The following is a 21,249-nucleotide window of genomic DNA, read 5'->3' on the forward strand; positions in this document are numbered from 1 at the left end:
AGTTATCTTTCCTTGGAAAGATGTGCAAAAAACTTATATTCACTCACTTGTAAAAAAAAAATCAAGTATAGAATTTGGAAATGGACAAAATCACAAATAAAGAATAAATTAGTGTAACGATTACATTGAAGAATTCTCCCAGAAAATAATAGAAAAGCACTAAGAGTTAGAAAGCATGAGACAAAAGTTAAGGATAAGGGATGTATCCAGAGTTATCATAGCTGTATCTTCCAGAAGAGAAGAGAGATGATGGAGGAGAGAAATTACTCAGAAGACAATGTTATTGCTGAAAAAAGAAGCAAGTTCGTAGACCAACATGTCTTAGTGCTAACAAGGATAATGTTACAAGGATAAACACTCAGATATAAAGCTTTTCTAACAGAAATTCTTAAACAGAGCTATGTAGAATACTGCATGTGGTAAAGTAAAATTTCAAGTTAGTAAGAAAAGAGAAGCCATTATTCAAACATGATATTGTCACAATTAACCATCAACTTAGAAAATAAAGCAGACCTTTACCTGACATCATACTTCAAAATAAATCCAAATGAAACAAAAAATCTATAAAAACATGAGAACAAAAATATAGTGGTCTTTTCGTAATTTTGACAAGAGAGCTAAAACAATTCTATGGGGAAAGAACAATCTTTTAAACAAATGGTGCTGGGTCTACTAGATATTTACATGCAAAGAGTGAGTTTTGATCCCCCCACCACCTTAAAGCATATACAAAAAATAATTCAAAAGGGACCAAAGACCTAAATGTAAGAGATAAAACTACAAAACTCTTAGAAGAGAATATAGGAGTAAATCTTTGTGATCTCAAATTTGGTGATGGTTTATAAATGTGACACCAATAGGACAAGTGACAAAACCAAACCACCCAAGTAAAAAAAGTATACCCAGATATATTGGGCTTTATCAAAATTAAAAACTTTTATGTATCAAAGGATGCTATCTAGAAAGTGAAAAGACAGCCTCACGAATGGAAGAAAATATTTGCAAATCATATCTGATAAGAGACTTGTGTTTAGAAGATACAAAGAACTCTCAAAACTCAATAATAAAAAGATAAACAACTCAATTAAAAAATGGGCAAGGGGCCGGGCATGGTGGCTCACACCTGTAATTCCAGCACGTTGGGAGGCTGAGGCGGGTGGATCACGAGGTCAGGAGATCAAGATCATCCTGGCCAACATGGTGAAACCCCGTCTCTACAAAAAATACACCAAAAAAAAAAAAAAAAAAAATTAGTGGGGCGCAGTGGCACGTGCCTGCAGTCCCAGCTACTCAGGAGGCTGAGGCAGGGGAACTGCTTGAACCTAGGCAATGGAGGATGCCGTGAGCCGAGATTGTGCCACTGCACTGCAGCCTGGGCAACAGAGAAAGACTCCATCTCAAAAAAAAAGAAAAAGAAAAAGGGTAAGGGACTCATGTAGACATTTCTCCAAAGAAGATATGCAGGTGAGCAATAGGCATTTGAAAAAAAATGCTTGACATTATTAAACTTACCATAATGCAAATCAAAACTATAATGAAACACTCCTTAACACCCACTAGGGTGGCTGTAATTAAAAAGTCAGATGATAACAAGCATTAGCAAGGATATAGAGGAACTGGAACCCTCATACACTGGTCATGCAGCCATTTTGGAAATCAGCCTAATGGTTCTTTCAACAGTTAAACACAGAGCTATGATTTAATCTAGCAATTCCCACATATACACCCAAGAAAATGAAAAATATATGTCCAACCAAAATTTTGTACATAAATGTTCATAGCAGCAACATTCATAATAGCAAAAGGTGGAAACAACCCAAAAGTCTATGAACTAATGAATGTATCAGTGAAATGTGATATATCCATACAATGGAATATTATTCAGCCATAAAAAGGAACAAAGTGCTGACACATGCATGCTACAATATGGGTAAACTTTGAAAGCCCTATGCTAAGGGAAATAAGCCAGTTTTAAAAGACTACAGATTATAGTTGTAGCCAGAGCAATCAAACAAGAAAAAGAAATAAAGGGTTCATTAGGAAAGGAGGAAGTCAAACTGTCTCTATTTGCAGATGACACGATTGTATATTTAGAAGACACAATCGTCTCAGCCCAAAATTTCCTCAAACTGATAAGCAACTTCAGCAAAGTCTCAGAATACAAAATCAATGTGCAGAAGTCACAAGCATTCCTATATACCAATAACAGACAAACAGAGAGCCAAATGAAGAGCCAACACCCATTCACAATTGCTACAAAGAGAATAAAATACCTAGGAATACAACTAACAAAGGATGTAAAAGGCCTCTTCAAGGAGAACTACAAACCACTGCTCAATGAAATAAGAGAGGACACAAGCAGATGGAATAAGATTCCATGCTTATGGTTAGGAAGAATCAATATTGTGAAAATGGCCATACTCCCCAAAGTAATTTATAGATTCAATGCTATCCCTATCAAGGTACCAATGACCTTCTTCATGGAACTGGAAAAAACCACTTTAAACTTCGTTTGGAATCACAAGAGAGCCCACATAGCCAAGACAATCCTAAGCAAAAAGAACAAAGCCAGAGGCATCACACTGCCAGACTTCAAACTATACCATAAGGTTACAGTAATCAAAACAACATGGTACTGGTACCAAAACAGAGACATAGACCAATGGAACAGAACAGAGGCCTTGGAAGCAACACCACACATCTACAACCATCTGATCTTTGACAGACCTGACAAAAACAAGCAATGGGGAAAGGACTCCATGTTTAATAAATGGTGTTGGGAACACTGGCTAGCAATGTGCAGAAAGCAGAAACTGGACCCCTTCCTGTCACCTTACACTAAAATTACCTCCAGATGGATTAAGGATTTAAATATAAAACTTAACACCATAAAAGCTCTAGAAGAAAATGTAGGTAAAACCATCCAGGACATAGGCATAGGCAAGGACTTCATGACTAAAATACCAAAAGCAATGGCAACAAAAGCCAAGATAGACAAATGGAATCTAATTAAACTTCAGAGCTTCTGTACAGCAAAATAAACAATCATTAGAGTGAACCAGCAATCAGCAGAATGGGAAAAAATTTTTGTGATCTACCCATCTGACAAAGGACTAATATCCGGAATCTACAAAGAACTGAAACAGATATACAAGAAAAAAACAAACGACCCCATTCAAAAGTGGGCAAAGGATATGAACAGACACTTTTCAAAAGAAGACATCTATGAGGCCAACAAACATATGAAAAAATTCTCATCATCACTGGTCATTAGAGAAATGCAAATCAAAACCACATTGAGGTATCATCTCATGCAAGTTAGAATGGCTATCATTAAAAAATCTGGAGACAACAGATGCTGGAGAGGATGTGGAGAAATAGGAACACTCTTACACAGTTGGTGGGAGTGTAAATTAGTTCAACCATTGTGGAAGACCATGTGGTGATTCCTCAAGGATCTAGAAATAGAAATTCCATTTGACCCAGCAATCCCATTACTGGGTATATACCCAAAAGATTATAAATCATTATATTATAAAGACACGCGCACACATATGTTCATTGCAGCCCTGTGTACAATAGCAAAGACCTGGAACCAAGCCAAATGCCCATCAATGATAGACTGGACAAAGAAAATGTGGCACATATACACCATGGAATATTATGCAGCCATAAAAAATGATGAGTTCATGTCCTTTTTTTTTTTTTTTTTTTTTGAGACGGAGTTTCGCTCTTGTTACCCAGGCTGGAGTGCCATGGCGCGATCTCAGCTCACCGCAACCTCCGCCTCCTGGGTTCAGGCAATTCTCCTGCCTCAGCCTCTTGAGTAGCTGGGATTACAGGCACACACCACCGTGCCCAGCTAATTTTTTGTATTTTTAGTAGAGACAGGATTTCACCATGTTGACCAGGATGATCTCGATCTCTTGACCTCGTGATCCACCCACCTCGGCCTCCCAAAGTGCTGGGATTACAGGCGTGAGCCACCGCGCCCGGCCCTGAGTTCATGTCCTTTGTAGGGACATGGATGAATCTGGAAACCATCATTCTCAGCAAACTGACACAGGAACAGAAAACCAAACACCGCATGTTCTCACTCATAGTGGGTGTTGAACAATGAGAACATGTGGACTCAGGGAGGGGAGTATCACATACTGGGGGCAGTTGGGTTGGGGGCAGGGGAGGGACAGCTGGGGGTGGGGAGGATGGGGAGGAATAACATGGGGAGAAATGCCAGATATAGATGAAGGGGAAATAGAGGCAGCAAACCACCTGGTTATGTATGCGCCTATGCAACAACCCTGCATGACCTGCACATGTACCCCAGAACCTAAAGTGAAAGGAAAAAAAAAGACAAAAGAAAAGACTACGTATTACATGATTCTGTTTGTATGAAATGTCCGAATCAGGCAAATCCACGTAGAACGTAGATTAGTAGTTTCCCAGGACTGGTAGAAATGGGAGGATTTGGGGGTGATGGCTAGAGGGTATAGAGTTTCTTTTAAAGGTGATAAAAATATTCTAAAATCAATTATGTTGATGATTACACAACTCTGTGAATATATTAAAATTATTGAATTGTATACTCTAATGGGAGAATTGTAATACATGTGAATTATATCTCAATAATGCTGCTACAAAAATAAAAATAGGAGTCTATTTCTGTAATCTTGAAGTATAGAAAGCTTTGCTAAGAACACAAACTGCTGAACTTAAAAGAACAGCTTGATAAATCAACATTCAAAATCTATATTTGGTAAAAGATATGATAAAGTTAAAAAAAAAATGACAGGCTGGGAGAAAATAGTTTCAACGTACATATCAGACAAAGAATTTTTTGTGCAGAATACGTAGAGAGCTTCTTCTACCAACATCAAGAAAAGAACCCAAACAACTAATAACTTTAAGTGAGTGTAAGGGTAGGGAATGCGGAGGAAGCTACCAGCTCCTCCCGCGTGGGGTCTGAGAGGAAAGGAAGGAAAAATGTTTTAGCCTGGAGAGGCTGAGCTGGAGGACAGATCAGTTTCAAGTTGTATAAAGTAAAGAATTACCCATGTGCTTGAGTCTTGACTGGACATTTTAGTTCGTGAAGCAAGATTGTTCCTGTGACCAAAAGAGATGGGAAGACTTTGCCTTCTGTTAGTCATGGAAAGCATGAAGAGATTTTCTGAGATTTCATTCGTAAAGCGAGGACACAGAAGAAAATGCGAGAAAGTCTGAGTCCCAGACTGGGTTTTAAACAGAAAACTTGAGGATGGATGAAGTTGTTTTCTATTTAGTGATTGTATTCGTTATAACCAGCTGAAAAACTACTCAACCTCAGCAGTTATCAGCAAAAACCAAATGTAAATGATATAAATTGCATCCATCAGATTGAATGCAATTTTAAAAACTTGGCAAAGGTGTGAAAAATTGATATTTTCATAATAGCTGGTAATATAATTTGATGATTACTTTTTAGAAAACAATTTGGTAGTCTCTATCAAAATTAAAAATGTTCATTCTCTTTGACCCAGCAATTTCAATAATAGGTCAGTGATGTTGTTACAAAGGAAAGAAAATGGGAAAAGCTTAACTTCCATAAATAAGGGAATGTTAACTGAATTTTTGGTACATCAATGCAACATTCATGCAGCAATAATGAAGAATGAGGCCAGGCACAGTTTCTCACACCTGTAATCCCAGCACTTTAGGAGGCCGAGGCAGGTGGATCACAAGGTCAGGAGTTCAAGACCAGCCTGACCAACATGGTGAAACCCTGTCTCTACTAAAAATACAAAAATAAGCCAGATGTGGTGGTGCATGCCTGTAATCCCAGCTAGTCAGGAGACTGAGGCAGGAGAATTGCTTGAACCCAGGAGGTGAAGGTTGCAGTGAGCTGAGATTGTGCCACTGCACTCCAGCCTGGGCGACAGACTGAGCCTCCGTCTCAAAAATAAAATAAAATGAAAAAAGAATGAGAGAAATGTTCCTGTGCCAACATTGAACCATCTCCTATATATATTACTAGGTGAAAGACAAAGCCAATTTCAGTAAAATACAGGTAAAATGGTTCTATTTTGGTTTTTGCTGTGTATGTATCAAAGAAGCTCTCCATGAATACACAAAATGTTATGAGTGCCTTTCTGAGGACAGGAATGCTTAGACTAAAGACTTTGGTTTTGTATTCTGCATTTGCTCTGTTCAACAGAAGGATAATGAGAGCTGCAAAGGTGAACCACATATTTAATTAATTTTCTAGTAGCCACGTTCAAAAAAGTAAAAAGAAATGGATGCATTAATTTTAATAGTATATATATATACTATTAAAGTTATATATTTGTGTAGACTAGATTATATATAATCTAGTCTACACAAATATTATTAAAATCTAGTCTACACAAATATTATTTCAACCTATGATCAGTATAAAGTAATTATCCACGTAATATTTTTCCATCATTTTCTCATCCAGAGAGAGACTTTGAAATCCAGATGTGTCATAGACTTACAGCATGTACCAATTTGGAGTAACCACATTTAATGCACTGGAAAGCCACGTGCAGCTAGTGACTACTGTACTGGATACTGCAGTTCTATATTTTATGTACTTCTTCCTTTCTTTTGAATTATTTATTATATTTTTATAAATACAGGAACAAACAAATGCAAAGAACCGAAACCTTTAAACTATTTCTCAGAAAAAGAAAAGGAAAAAATAAAGGAAATTCCCTAAGCACCTGCCTTGGGCCCACGATTTGCCGAAAGCTTGTGTTTGTTTTCTGGGCTCTGGGACGTTGTTATTGATGCAGTTATTTGGCAAAGGGCTGCTGCGGGGTGAGTCAGCACAGGAGCGAGAATGCCGTTCTTGTCTCAAGGGACTGTGACTTGTGGGCAGATGGCTCCCAAGGGCCTTGGGCAGCCCTTACTGATTTCGGGGTTCTTGACCTCCTCTGCACAGGCAGTCGTCAAATCACCTCTTCCTGGGCGATGGCCTCTCCCAAGCATGTGAACGAGTGATTATTTCTGGAACCAGCATAACCCAAATCCCATGCTGACGCCTGACCCTTTCACCTTGTCCGCTGCCCCTGCCTATGATTCTCTTTTTTATGCAGACACAGCAACTAGAAATTGTCTCTGAGCTTTCTTCCGACAGCATCAATATCCCCAGTGCCCCCAGACCGTGGGGCACCATCGTTGCCTTCCTCTGGATCCCCTCCAAGTGGTTCATCTCACATTTTAGTGCAAAGCCCCAACATTGTCGTCTAATTAGTGGAGTCAGGGGATTCACTTGAGGTTCCCACATTCTCTGTCCTCGTTTGTACATTATGCCATTTGCCTCACCTTGTTTTTTTGTTTTGTTTTTCTTTTTCACACAGCAACATTTTCCTCCCCAGCTATTCCCACATTGCCTTCAGAAAGCTCTGAACCAGAGTTCTTCCTCTGTTCACAGGATAATTGACACCCCTGGCAGAAATAAATACATTATCCTTCCTTGAATTATTCCACACTCCTTTAAACCTCCAACATGACAACAATTGGAATTAAAATTTGACTGAGGTCTAGAATAACTATTCAGATCAGAGGGAGATTCCCTGATTTGAGCAATACACATGGTACCCGTGAAAAATGCTCAGTTCTAGTTTTCACTGCAGATACATCATCCTGTGAGCCAGTTCACACCTCAGTCTCCCCTAAGCTGCTGGGGTTGGGTTAGGAACCTCCTCTGTGGATTTCTGCTTTATCTGTGTGTGCTCCATCTTGGTCCTTAAAAATGAAATCTTAATTGACCATTTACTGTATTGATTTCTCCTGGAGCTTGGGGGCATATCTGAGAAGTGCACTGAGGCCAGGTTTTGGTGTAGAGTAGGGATTGGTAGAGGTAAGAAGTCCTTTGAAATAGCCTGTTCCATCGACTAGTGAGAAATAGGCACTTTTTATTTGGAAAGAAGGTGGGAACCACTCCCAATACCTGCTTGAACCTGAACCACAGAAATTAAGTATCTCCTGTTTCTACTACTACTGAATTCAGACTCAACCAAATATTAATAACGATACTACTCTTATCATAACTAATACAAATAAAACTGGTTAAAGTCGTGTAGATATTCCATCGATCTTTTAGTTTCTTGAAGATAGGGTCTCTTCTAGGTGTTCTGTTGGTCAGCAGTTCCTAGCACAGTGCCTGGAACGTAGTCAGTCCACAAAACACAATCGTTGAATAAATGAGATGGGTTAAATGAAATCATAGTAAGAAAAGAAATCCTCCTTTTAAGAATCCTATTTCTGTTATTGAATGTCACTTGATATCTTTGATAGTTTTACTCATCTGGTTCTAATGTTTGTTTTCCACGTGCAGAAAGAGTAAATATCAGTGTTCATGTCAATTTTTTTTTTTTTTGGCCAAAGTGTTAGCAAGAAATGTACTATTTTCATTTGTGAAACTTACTACAAATTCCTGTATTTCCATTTTCAATTAATGTCTTATAGTAATAATTACTAATAATGCTATTGCTTTGTACTCAGATGGCAATTAATTCATCAAAGAATTTCAAAAGCTTTCAAGTCAAGGTATTTTCAAGAACAAATTTATATTATAGAGTCTTATGAGACTGCTTCAGGAATGCTTGCAGATATTTTTCATTTCTTTGCAATTTTATTTTAAATCTTCCTGTTTCTTCTTCTCACAATTCAATTGAGTAATCTCTCACCTTTTCAAGTACTCCTCTACCCCCACTTCCACACCCCTGAAGACACATTATACTATATTTTAGGCAATCCAATGTTTCCTACTAGATGTCAGTTTGAAATAGCTCTTAGTAAGTATATGATCATTTCCATTGAAAATACCAATTTACATTCCAAATGAAGCAAATGTTTCACAAGGATTAAGACATTAGATCCATTACACCCACTGGATGCAAACATGCAGTTACGACTAAACCTTGAAAACAAAGTTGCTGTTAGTTATAACTGGATGCATCCATTATAGAAATTCTTGTAATTCCAGTGACTGATTTCAGATAAGAATCTCTGGTCAACTGCAACAGAAACTATGATCCAGTGGGCATTTAATGAATATCGGGATGTACATTTTCATGTTTTACAATGTGTTTACTTTTCCACGTAATGTATATATAAAGTATCATTTTCTGGAAGACTCCAGCTGGATCTAAAAAAAATGTTTGTCTCTTTTTCTATTTACTCAATTTGGAATATGAAAGGGTATTTGAAACTGGAAGGATCATATGCAAAGTAAACATTATTTTATGTTAGTATCTGTGAGATATGCCTGTCCTACGCCATATATAAAACAAGGAGTCAGAGCCGTGGAGAGAGAGATGAACTAAATGACTAATAGGTATTTTTACTCTGGTGATAAATCAAAGCACATTGTGCAAAAGTACCCTTTAAAATCACCGCTTCTCTTCTAAAAGTCGCAATAACTTTGAATAAAAATGTCTGAATGAGAAAACAAAAATACAGTCTGTCATTCAGATGGTTTATTTGCACAATGCCAACACACGTGAATAATTGGAAATGTTCAGGTGACTAATTGGCTGAAGTATGTGAAGTCAGGAACTTTTCATACCAAATGCTTTCATAGTATTACTGTTATTATTATTAGTTATCATCCATTTTCCTCTTTGGAAGTTTGGCAGACTCTAATCAAACTTAGTTTTAAACAATTTTCTGAATCTAAATGTTTACCTTTAGAAATATTATTTCAAGAGGAAAAAGAAGTAAATTATTCCAGTGGCATATTTATCCAATAGTGATGAGAATAAAACACTTTTATTGAGGGATCAGTATAGTTATTTATACATCTGCATTGATGTATTAATGCTATAGGGTCTCACACATTCACATTTATGAAGGGGTGCACCATTATGAATTATCTGGTTTTATGAATTAGCTTGTAAAAATAATGCAATTGCTATTGAGGCTATAATGCCTCATGGAATTTACTTTGCTTGTTTGTTTTGACAAGTGCAGTTTAGTTTTATGATAATATTTCAGAGCACACAAGTAAATGCCCTGTAGTCTGTTTTGTAAAGGTAATGAAGCCTTAGCGATCTGCAATCTTACTGCTGCTTCCAGATATTAAATCTTTGCTTCAGAGTAGAATGAGACTGCTGACATGTTCACTGAGACTTCTCAAGCCGAGTGAAAATGATAAGCACCCCCACCACAGATACTGTTTCAGTAAATTTACCATGGTCCGGATCTTGATGTGTAAAAGGAAGCAGGTCAAGAGCATTATTCAGAGGGCCGATGATCTTACCGAACAATAACAAGTGTTTGTTGAGTACCACCTCCTGCATTCCAGGTACTGTCAGGCCCTTGATGTATGTTTATGAACAAAACCAGACAGAAGTACTTTCCTTGCAAGGAGCTTACATCCTAGTGTGGGGACAAGGCAAGTAGATTCCAAAGAAAACAAAGCAATGAAAATGCAGAGGCCAGGACACAACCATCCCTCACTTGGGTTGCACCTAAATGGCATTCCTAATTCCTGCTTTACACAGCGGCAAAGGCAGTCTTCCGTTCAGGTCTTGTCACTTCTCTAATTATGTAAACAACAAACAAAAATATGAAAACAAATGAACAACCGACCTAAATCCTAAACTCATTGCCAAGGCCTGGAAGCAACTGCCCAAGTCCCAAATCTCACATTGTTTTTCAGCCAGTGGTTTTCCAAATTCATCCCTCACTTTGCTTATGCTATTCCTTTTGGTCACAATGCTTTTCCTTTCATTTCATTGTACAACCAGTTCTTTCTCATCTTTTCAGACTCCACTTACGTGTTCCTTTCTCAAAGAAGCCTTACCTGAGCACCCTACTTAAAGTGGTTTCCCCAGCAAGTTATTCTCTATTTAAGTCTTAGTTGGTTTCCTTTATAGCTCCTACAATATTTGCCATTATTTTGTTTTGTTTTTTTCTTGTGTTTTTGTTTCTTTACTTGTGTTTTATTGTTTTTGTCCACTAGGATGTAAGCTCCATATAGGTAAGGACCATGTGTGTCTTATTAATGATTATACCCCTAATGTCTAACACTATGTCAGGCACATAGTAGATGTACAATAAAATTGACTGACCGACTGAATGAATGAATGGGAAGGAAAGGAAATGAGGTTATTTATCCCATTACACCTCCCCTAGATAACTTCATACACATGGTCAGACTGAGAGAAGAACATTCACTTCCAGTTTGCCACCGCCCTCCCCAGCACACACCACACACCCACATCTGGGACTACGTCAGATTTCCCTGCTATTTGCTTCTGTAGAACCATACTCCTTTCACTGTTTGGAATTCACCTACTATGTTTTCATGCTGAAAGTTTATATTGCTTTGAGTACTCTTTGCTCAATATCAGTGCCTCTAGAGAGTGAGCTCACAAGGGCCAAAGCCATGTAAGTTTTGCTAATGCTTGTATCTGCAAAGCTATTAGGTTAGTGCAATCTAATAGTACAATGCCTTACAAGTTACAGACACTCAATAAAAATTTATTGAATGAATGAATAAAAAGAAGGAGTTCAGGCGACCTACCAAATTTAGGTCAGAATATGCTAAGTGCACAAACATGCCAATTTGATCATACCGGAATTGTATAAAATGATTTAGGATTAAGTAATCAGATGAGAAATATATTGAATAAATATATTGAATATATTCTCAAATATATTGAATAAAACCTCAAGTGTCTGAAGTGCTCAATGAATAGATGTTTTACTTAGAGGTTAACCAAAACTACCAAAATAGAAGTTAAGAAACTTCTTCTCTGGCTTAATTCTTGACTTCTAATATGGATTATTCCTATTTTTTGCCTAAGCAAGTAGAATATAATCAGCAAAATTTAATCTTCATAGAAAGACGTGGAAAGGAGTAAATGATTAAGCTGGGTGAGGAGTCAGAAGAGAGGGGGTGAGGGTGAAAAATTGGAGAAGATGTGCCCTATCTAAAGACATTCAAAATGACTTAAACAGAATAAAACAAACAAAAAATCCTAGACAGTACATGCCATCAAAACCAAATGTGACCCAGGTGGCCTTTGATGGATGAATGTATAAACAAAACATGGTATACACATTTAGTGGAATATTATTCAGCCTTAAAAAGGATGGAAATTCTGACACTTGCTAAAACATGGGTGGACCTTGAGGACATCAGGCTAAGTGAAATAAACCTGTCACAAAAGAGCACATATTGTATGAATCCACTTTTACAAGGAGCTTAAAGTAATCAAAATCACAAATACAGAAAGAAGAATGGTGGGTGCTGGTGCTGAGGGGAAGGGGAATTGGGGAGCAGATTGGGGAAGGGGAATTGGGGAGCTCTGTAATGGGTACAGAGCTTCTGTTTTGCAAGATGAAAAAGTTCTGGAGATGGATGATGGTGATAGTAACACAACATTATATATGGGCTAATGCCCCTGAACTGTATACTGAAAAATGATTAGAATGGTGCATTTTATGTTATGTATATTTTGCTACAATTAAGAAAACCAAGGAAACAATCAGATTACAAATGGACTTTGGGCCGACGGGGGCCTGGGGTCACGATGATGTCGTTTCTTACTGACCATGCTAAGTCTATGGTATACACTGAGCTGGAGAGCTTGCTCATTCATGCCTTCATGCAACTGAATGACTTGAGCACCAGAAGAGGTGGGCATTTCTGTAGGCAAGGGGGAAACAGAGGAGACAAGAGCAGCGAAGCCTCAGTTTCCAAAGTGTACATTCTCGTTGGGGGTAGAGATGATGAACAAGCACATTAAACAGGAAAATAGCTAGTGGTGCCAAGACAGTTAGAGATTTTCTACATGCTGGCCTATTTCTCTTTATTTTTACTTTTACTGATTAAAAATATCTTCTCTTTCTCTCTTGTGTTCACACGTCTGTGTATCTACACACATTCTTGGTACATTTGGGATCCTAGCTTGACTGTGTCCTGGTTAACCAAAGTTTTCCTGTAAGTGGTTTGAACTGTGGCAATGCTGATATTTTACAACACATCTTATTGTTCTGGTTATAGAAAATAAGATGCATGAATAATAAATTAAAGTGTGTAATAATATAACTAAATCACATTTATGTGATGTTCTTTGTTTTGCAAATTAAAGTGCACAAACAGCTGAATCCTTTTGTCTTCATTAAACAGTTTGTTGGATTGCCTCAACTTGGAGCATGTACATAAATATTCAAATTGAGTTTTTCACTCCAAGGCAATTTTGACATTTCCATATTGGGTTCCTTGGTGTTTTATCTAAGAAAAATTAACCACATGTGACCAAAATATGATGATCACTTATATTTGTATTTCAATTCTCCCAGTTATATACCTAACAAGTGGATGATTTTACCAAGTCCTAAATGAAAGCATTACAAAGGGTGTCATATTAACCATTTATAGAATTAATAATAAAATGATTATAGGGAGCTAAAATGACCATTAGCTCAAATAGTCCAACTGTTACCTCTTCGGGTCTGGGTCTATCGTTTTGAGATGTCCTGGGTGTGAAGCACTTTTATTTAAAAAGCAGCTTGTACCAGCTCACCACTTAGACTGATTTCCATTGGGTGTGGGAGCAGCTTAGAGAAAGGAAGTATGGCAGCCTGGTGCATATGGATGGAAAAACAAAACCTGTCCTCATCTAGTCCTCCTTGCAAATCTAATGAATTCCTTGGGGACAGTGCCCTTTGCATTTCACTCTCAACTCTAGGCCTTTGCTACTTCACAGGTAGCACCAAATAATGGAACCATGTGTCTTGGCACGAGTGAGGACTTGATGTGGACAGCAGAACTGGACAAAAATGACGTAATGCAACATGGATGAGTGAAAAATGCAGGCGCTCCAGTGGGAGAAAGGTAATGTGTTGGCTGCCAGCTCATGAGTCGAGCACAATGCTAGCACCTCCTCTCACTCAATCTTGGCTCCCTCATCCCGGAAAGAGACAAGGGTAGTGAAGTTTCATAGTGTTGAGGTAAGGAAGTGACCATCTGGCATATGAAAACATATTCCATAAATATTTGTTCAACCTCAGAGCCCGCCATGGTTTCACTGTTATTGGCAAGGTTTCACCATCATCCCAGCCTATGTTTTTGCTGTAAACCTCACCCAGACTTCACTCCATCCTGGCTGTGAGTTCCAGTTGAAAGGGTGAGCTCATGAAGACCATCAGTGTCTGCAGAGCATACCCCAGAGACACTGGCAGAGAAAGGCAAATGGGAGTTAGGCTTATTAGCAAAGAAAAGCATCTTTAGCCAGGAAGAAAACACAAATTGGGTACCTCCAACCTGTTATGTATCTGTGCCTTCACATACTGGAGTAAATTCTGTTTTCAGGAATTCTCACTATAATGCTAGGTCAAACTCTCCCTTGCTGACAGCATATTTTGGAGCAAGTACAGGGCAGCTTTTGACCTGAGGTTATTAACCCATCATTACTGAAAGATTCATTGGACAACGTTACATCATTGTATCCTGAGTTACAGTTATTTGTGTGCTTGCTCTCTCTTTCTGTCTCTTTCTCTCTCTTGCTATGCATAAATATGCATATACAAAAAGATACTATTTATTTCACCTGCATTGACTAAATTTTTAGGCTCCGTAGGTTTATATTTCTTGAGCTTAATGTTGCATTAATGCATTTTTGTTTGCCTGAATGAGTTATTCCCAGCCCTTGCTTGAATCTGTTCATTAAGATTTCATGAAGTCAGCTCTTGATGAATTCACAAGCCAGAACTGCAACTTTCTCACTGTTTTTGTCATGTTAAAAAGCGCAGCACCAGCTTTTCATACTGGTGGATGGTAGAGATAAATCCTCCAATGCCAACTCATCACCTAGGGATGACAGAACTCCTGCTGAATTTACACAAGTCCTTTATTATGTGAAGTGATTTGAGTGAAACAAATGGGTTATTTACTGTGCAGCAGACTAAGAAGTGACTCTTTTAAAATGGTAAACATTACAGTACATCATATCTGGGAAGATTTTTTTTTTTTTGCCCGTGTTTGTCTGAGATTTCCACAGTTGATGTGAAAGTTGCAAATCCGAAGCACAGATTTTTTTAAAGGGAGAGTTAGAAAGAGGAGGAGGGAAACCGTCCCCAGGGATTTTTGGAGGACTTGCACGGCACTGGTCTTGTTCCAGCTGAGAAGTTATTTTCAGGCATTTCCTCATTGAAGGTTTTAAAACCACAGAAATCCTATTTGGAGGATCATGGAGGTATTGCTTTGTCTTCAGTTTTTAGCTTTTTCAGCTAAAGGGAAAGCACATGACTGAGAGCAGGAGGCAGTGCCTTGTCACTGTGGCTTCTGTTAAGTGATTGATTGGGGATGGAAAATAACTTTACTTAGTTAAGATTAAGGAAACTGGAGAGGGCCCAGTGAAGCCATGAAGACTTCCCATCCTATCCTATGAGGATGTCTTCATCTGGCATAAAATGCCTCGTGGTAAGTGCCACTCCTTAAGAACTGAGGAAGGAGGGCGGGGGCAAATTGGGTGGATAGATCCAAGACCTTGCTGCCTCTCTTCTCCTTTGTCCCTTTCTTTCCCGACGTCCTATCACTTCTAGTAGGCATTTGTGTGTGGCCAATACAATTAATAATGAGTCTAGGCTGGGCACAGTGGCTCACACCTCTAATCCCAGCACTTTGGGTGCCTGAGGCAGGTGTACCACCTGAGGTCAGGAGTTCAAGATCAGCCTGGCTAACATGTTGAAACCCTGTCTCAACTAAAAATACAAAAATTAGCTGGACATTGTAGCAGGTGCCTGTAATCCCACCTACTCAGGAGGCTGTGACAGGAGAATCACTTGAACCCAGGAGGTGGAGGTTGCAGTGAGCTGAGATCTTGCCACTGCACTCCAGCCTGGGCAACAAAAAGCAAAACTCCATCTCAAAAATAATAATAATAAGTCTAGCAGTTTACTGAGTGAATACCAAAGATGAGACACTATTGATGTTTCTAAAGTTGTAAACATGTAGCCCCTTGCAGGCAGGTTTTGTTATCATTCTTTTATTTGTGGAAACAAGGTTTGGGAATGCTTGCCTGCAAAGAGAGCTAAGGAGAAGGAGAAGGTTTATTTCTCTCTTGTTAAACAGACCAGGGTAGATATGAAGGTTTTCCTCCACAAAGTCATCTAGGGATCCAGGCTGGCCTATGCTCCAGATGGCAGGAAAGAGCCAGTGCATGATGAGTATGTCTAAGAAGATAACATAGGATTTGGACAGATGAGTTTCACTGGAATCCCACTGTCGTGAAGTCAGCCATAAATCCATCCCTAGCATCAAGTGGGACGAAGCATTGTAGTCTACAGTTGGGTAGTTAGGTGTTGAGGTGAAACCCAGAGGGTTCACCATTGAAAGAAGAGGGGGAAAGTGGATATTGAGAAACAACAGTCTCCACTTCAACCAAGGTACCTCCACGGTGCCTCTGTCCTTGACATTGGTGGGAAAATAAGTAGGAGGGTTTCAGGAAGAAAGGTGATAGAGGAAGCAGAGCTGAGGATGGCTTCTTGAATCATGAATTAAAAAGTCTTTTTAAAAAAACAGTTGCCACAATCAGAACATAATCTGCCCCTTAGTCCTCATTTTACTTGAGTTAACTTTCTCTTTCACATGATTCACCTTCTTCTCATGGTAACCCAGAAATTAGTCAGTTTCAGAGTAATTACTGTTCTTCAGGTAGTATCAAATCTCTTCCTGCACTATTTTATTTGTTTTCTGTTTTTGAGGGTCTTCTCAACCTGACCACGTACCTGCGAGCAGAGCTACTTAGATAGTTGTAAACTTCCTCTCTTGGCTTAACCCTGAAATATTTCTTCAATGCCCTCTCATTAGCTGACCCAGACTGTGAACTTTTGGACACTCTTTGGAATTACCGTGATCTTGTGATAAACCCCAATTTTTTGCCTCCATTTTCTTTTCCTTTTGCATTTCTCCTCTTTTGAATTTTGACCTCATTTTAACTTCTCATATTCCTGTTTTCCCAGTCTGATAAAGTACAGAGGTTTATTTAATCATTCAGCATATTTCATGAGCACCTATCACATTCTAGGTGTTTTTCTAGGCATTGGGGGTTATATGAATAGAACAAAGTCGCCACTTTTAAGGATCTTACATTCCAGTGTCTGAAGCGGAAAGAGGAGGCAACAGAGGATAAGTGAGCAAACGTGTAGATGCGCTGTGTGTCACGTGGTGATACGTGCTGCAGAGATAAGTAATACAGTGTTCAGAATTGTGGGGGCAGGGTTATTTTAGACATGTAGTCGGGATGAACCCCCTGTTATTGGGACATTTATGTAATCTGAGATCAGAGTCAAGTGAGAGGGCAAACAAGGCTGATTTCAAGGTCAAGGCAGATTCCATCAACGGTGAAATCCATGTGTGGACAATGTAAGGGAGAGAGGGGTGGAAAATGAAGTCAGAGAAGTATTCATCAAAGATGTTATTAAGCTAAGGTGAGGACTTGAATTGTATTGGGTGAGACATAAAGCTATTTAAATATTTTGAACAGGGTAGAAAAATGATCTCATTTCCATATTGTGAGAGCCACTCCTGCTCAGTTCTGCTATATTCTACAGGTCACATAAATCTGCTGCAATTCAATGGGAGGGCACTCCATAAAGATCTGAATACCTAGGAGCAAAGATTATTGGGGGACATCTTGCAGGCTGGCTAGCACATAGGCATCTAATTCTTCCAGCCCCATTTTTTAAAGAAAATGATACTTTTCCCCTTTTAATTACATCATCATCCTTGCCAAAATTAACTATCCATATATGTGTAGGTTTATTACCGGACTTCTCTATTTTGTAGTACAGATCTATGTATCTAAATTATGCCAATATCACACTTAAAGAAAATTGCTAAATAAGGTAGCATAAGGCTTACAACTTTGTTCTTATTTTTAAAATTTTAGAGATTCTTTTAGGATTTTGACTGAGATTGTGTTGAACAATTCGATTGTATAGATCAGTTTCAGCAGAATTCACATCTTAGCATTGTTGAGACTTTTGATCCATAAACATGATATATTTCTGTATTTCTTTAGACCTTTTTAAATGTCTCACAGCCATGGTTTGTAATTCACAAGTAAAGGATTTTGCTCATGCTTTGTAAGTTTATCTTTAAGTATTCTGTGTTTTTGACACTATTATAGATTTTTCTTTATTTTGTTTTTCAATTCCATTTTATTTTCCAATTTCTATTTTATTTTTCAATTCCAATTCCAGTTGCCAGGATATGGGAATAGGATCAAATTTCTATATTGATATTTTATCTTATGATCTTGCTAAACTCATTTATTAGTTCTCCTGGCTTCTTTGTAGATTCTTTTTTAAAAGATTCTTTAGAATTTATACAAATACAATAATCTCATCTCTGAATAAAGTCAGCTTTCCTTCTTTCTTTCCAGTTTGATATCTTTTTTTTCCCTTTTTCTAGCATTATTGCACTGACAAAGTCCTCTAGTACAATGGTGAATACAAGTGGTGAAAGCATTCTTACCTTGTTCCCATCCTTAAGAAGAAAGCTTTCAACCTTTTAAAAGTGTGATATTAGGTATATGGTCTTTTTTAGATTGAAGAAGTTATTATCTGTTCTTAGTTTACTGAGTTTTTAATTTAAACAGACATTAAATTTTGTTAAATTCTTTTGCTGCATTCATTAAAATGAACATATATTTCTTCTTTTTTAGTCTGTTGATATATGGTGAATCAAGTTGATATTTTTAAATGTCAATTCAATCTTTGATTCCACAGATAAGCTAAAATTAGTCATGATACTTTTTCATTTATTGAATTCAATTTTTAGAAATTTTTGAAGGATTTTTGCCACTGTGTTTCTTGGAATATTGCCCTAGAGTTCTCTTGTAATATCTTCCTCTGGTTCTAATATCAAGACAGCAGTAGCTTCATAAAATGGAAGGGAAAGTGTTCTTGCCTCTTCTATTTTCAAGTAGAATTTCTGTACAATTGCTTCATTGCTTCTTTAAGTGTTTGGTAGATTCACCAATGAAGACGTCTAGAAATGGAGTTTCCTTTGTGGGAGGATTTTAACCATTAATTCAAGATTTTCAGTAGATGTAGAGCTATGTAGAGCTATTCAATGTATCTGTTTCTTTCTGAATGAGCTCTGGCAATTTGTTTTTTTCAGGAATTTGCTCATTTCATTTAAGTTGTCACATATATTGGCATAAATTGTTCATTACATTTTCTGATTATGCTTTTAAATTAGGTAGAAACTGTAGCAATATTCTTTCTGTTACACTGATAATTTTTGTCTTTGTACTTTCTCATTGGAAGTTTGTCAGTTTTATTGATCTTTTTTAAAAAAACTCCATCTTTTTATGTTATTGTATTTTTGTTGTTGTTTTCTATTTCATTAACTTGAATTATCATTTCTTCTGCTTACTTTGGCTTCCAATTACTCTTCTTTTTCTAATTTCTTTATGTATAAGCGTAAATAATTGACTTTAGAGAGTTTTCAATTTTTTAATAAAGAATGTAATGCAATAAATCTTCCTCTAGACATTTTATTAGCTTCTTTCTACAGGTTTTGATATAATGTATATTTTAAATTTCATTTAATTAAATATTTTTTAAATTTTTTAATGGATTTAAATTTTTTTTCCAATATTTGGAAACTTTTAAAAATCTCTTTTATTGATTTTTAATTTACCATTGGCATTGTCAGGTGACATTCTTTGTGTGATTTTAATCTTTTAAACTTTATTGAGTTTTGTTTTATGATCCCAAGTGTGATCTAGCTTGGTGAATGTTTTATGTGCCTAAAATAATACACCTAAAAATAATGTATTTTCTGCTATTGGTTGGAGTAGTCTACAAAAACAAATTAGATAAAAATTAAAAAGTTCAAATACTTTATATTTTCATTTTTAATTTTATTGTTCTATCAATTACTGAACAAATTAGACACTGTAAGAAAAAAAATCAGGGACTTTGAAGTACTAGCAATAGAAACTATTGATAATAGACACACAGAGGAAAAAAAGACCAAAAAAAAAAGAAAGAGACCAAACTGTAAGAGTGGGATGTAGGGAGTGAATAAAAAAATATTTGAAAGGAAAGGCCTGAAAAATTATTTTAATTGATGAAAACAAAAAAATCCACAGATCTAGGAAGGTCAATGGATCCTAAGTAGAAGAAATATTTTAAAAAGCACAAAAGGCATAACATAATTAAATTTTCAGAATACATATGATAAGGAGACATTTTAAAAAGCAGTCCGAGATAAGAGACATTTTGTACAGAGAAACAAAAAAGAATGACAGCATATTTCTCATTTGAAACTATGCAGGCTATTAAACAATGGAAGGACACCTTTAAAGTTTTAGAAGTCAAATGTGTCAACTCAGAATTTTATGTCTGAAAAAAATACCTCTTAAAAATGAAGGCAAAATACTGACTTTAAAACAAAATCTGAGATAATTCATCACTGAAGACAAGCATTAAAAGAAATGTTAAGAAAAACAAAAACTAATCTAAGCATAAGGCAGATTACTCCAGATGGTTATATGGACCCACAAAAAGGAATAATTAGTGCCCCAAATAATAAATATGTGTGTAAATATAAAAGGCATTGCTTTTTAAAAAATTTCTTTAAAACATAATTGATTCTTAAAAGAAAAAAATAACAGTGAATTGTGGAGTTTATTATCTATGTAGCAGTAAAGTATATAGTAACAATACACAAAGATGAGGGGTTAGAGGTATACCCTTGCAAGATTCTTACATTGTATGTGAAGAGTTGTGATATCGTTTGAAGGTAAACTCTGATATGTTAAAGATGTATTATTAATCAGTCCCAAGTAATTTTTAGTTCGGATAATTTACCTTATCACTAGAATTTAAATTTGTGTACTTTGTATATATCTTCTGTTTTCTCCTTGTCATGCTCATGTTTTCTTTTACGTACTTGAATGTATTTTACAATTTGTGAGCACAGAAGTATTCAGCCACAGACTCAAGGTAGCCCTTCGCAGATCTTAGCTTTCTGTCTGTGAAGCTCCCTTCTTACCCATACTTGGACCTTAAATTCTAGCTGCTTTAGCCTTTTTTGGCTCCAATCTCTGTCTCCTCCACTCAAAAATACAACCAGGCTCCTCCTTGTGCTTTGACCTGAATCTACTTGCAAACATTAAGCTAGAGCAGTTGCAAAACTTACCTTGTTTGTTTTTCTTCTCTCTGGGATCAGAGTTCCATGTTGGTTGTTGTTTAATGTCTGAAAAACACTGTTTC

Source organism: Aotus nancymaae, unplaced genomic scaffold (assembly GCF_030222135.1).
Source record: "Aotus nancymaae isolate 86718 unplaced genomic scaffold, 86718_ANA_hifiasm-v0.15.2.pri h1tg000040l, whole genome shotgun sequence".
In the NCBI taxonomy this organism is placed as follows: domain Eukaryota; kingdom Metazoa; phylum Chordata; class Mammalia; order Primates; family Aotidae; genus Aotus; species Aotus nancymaae.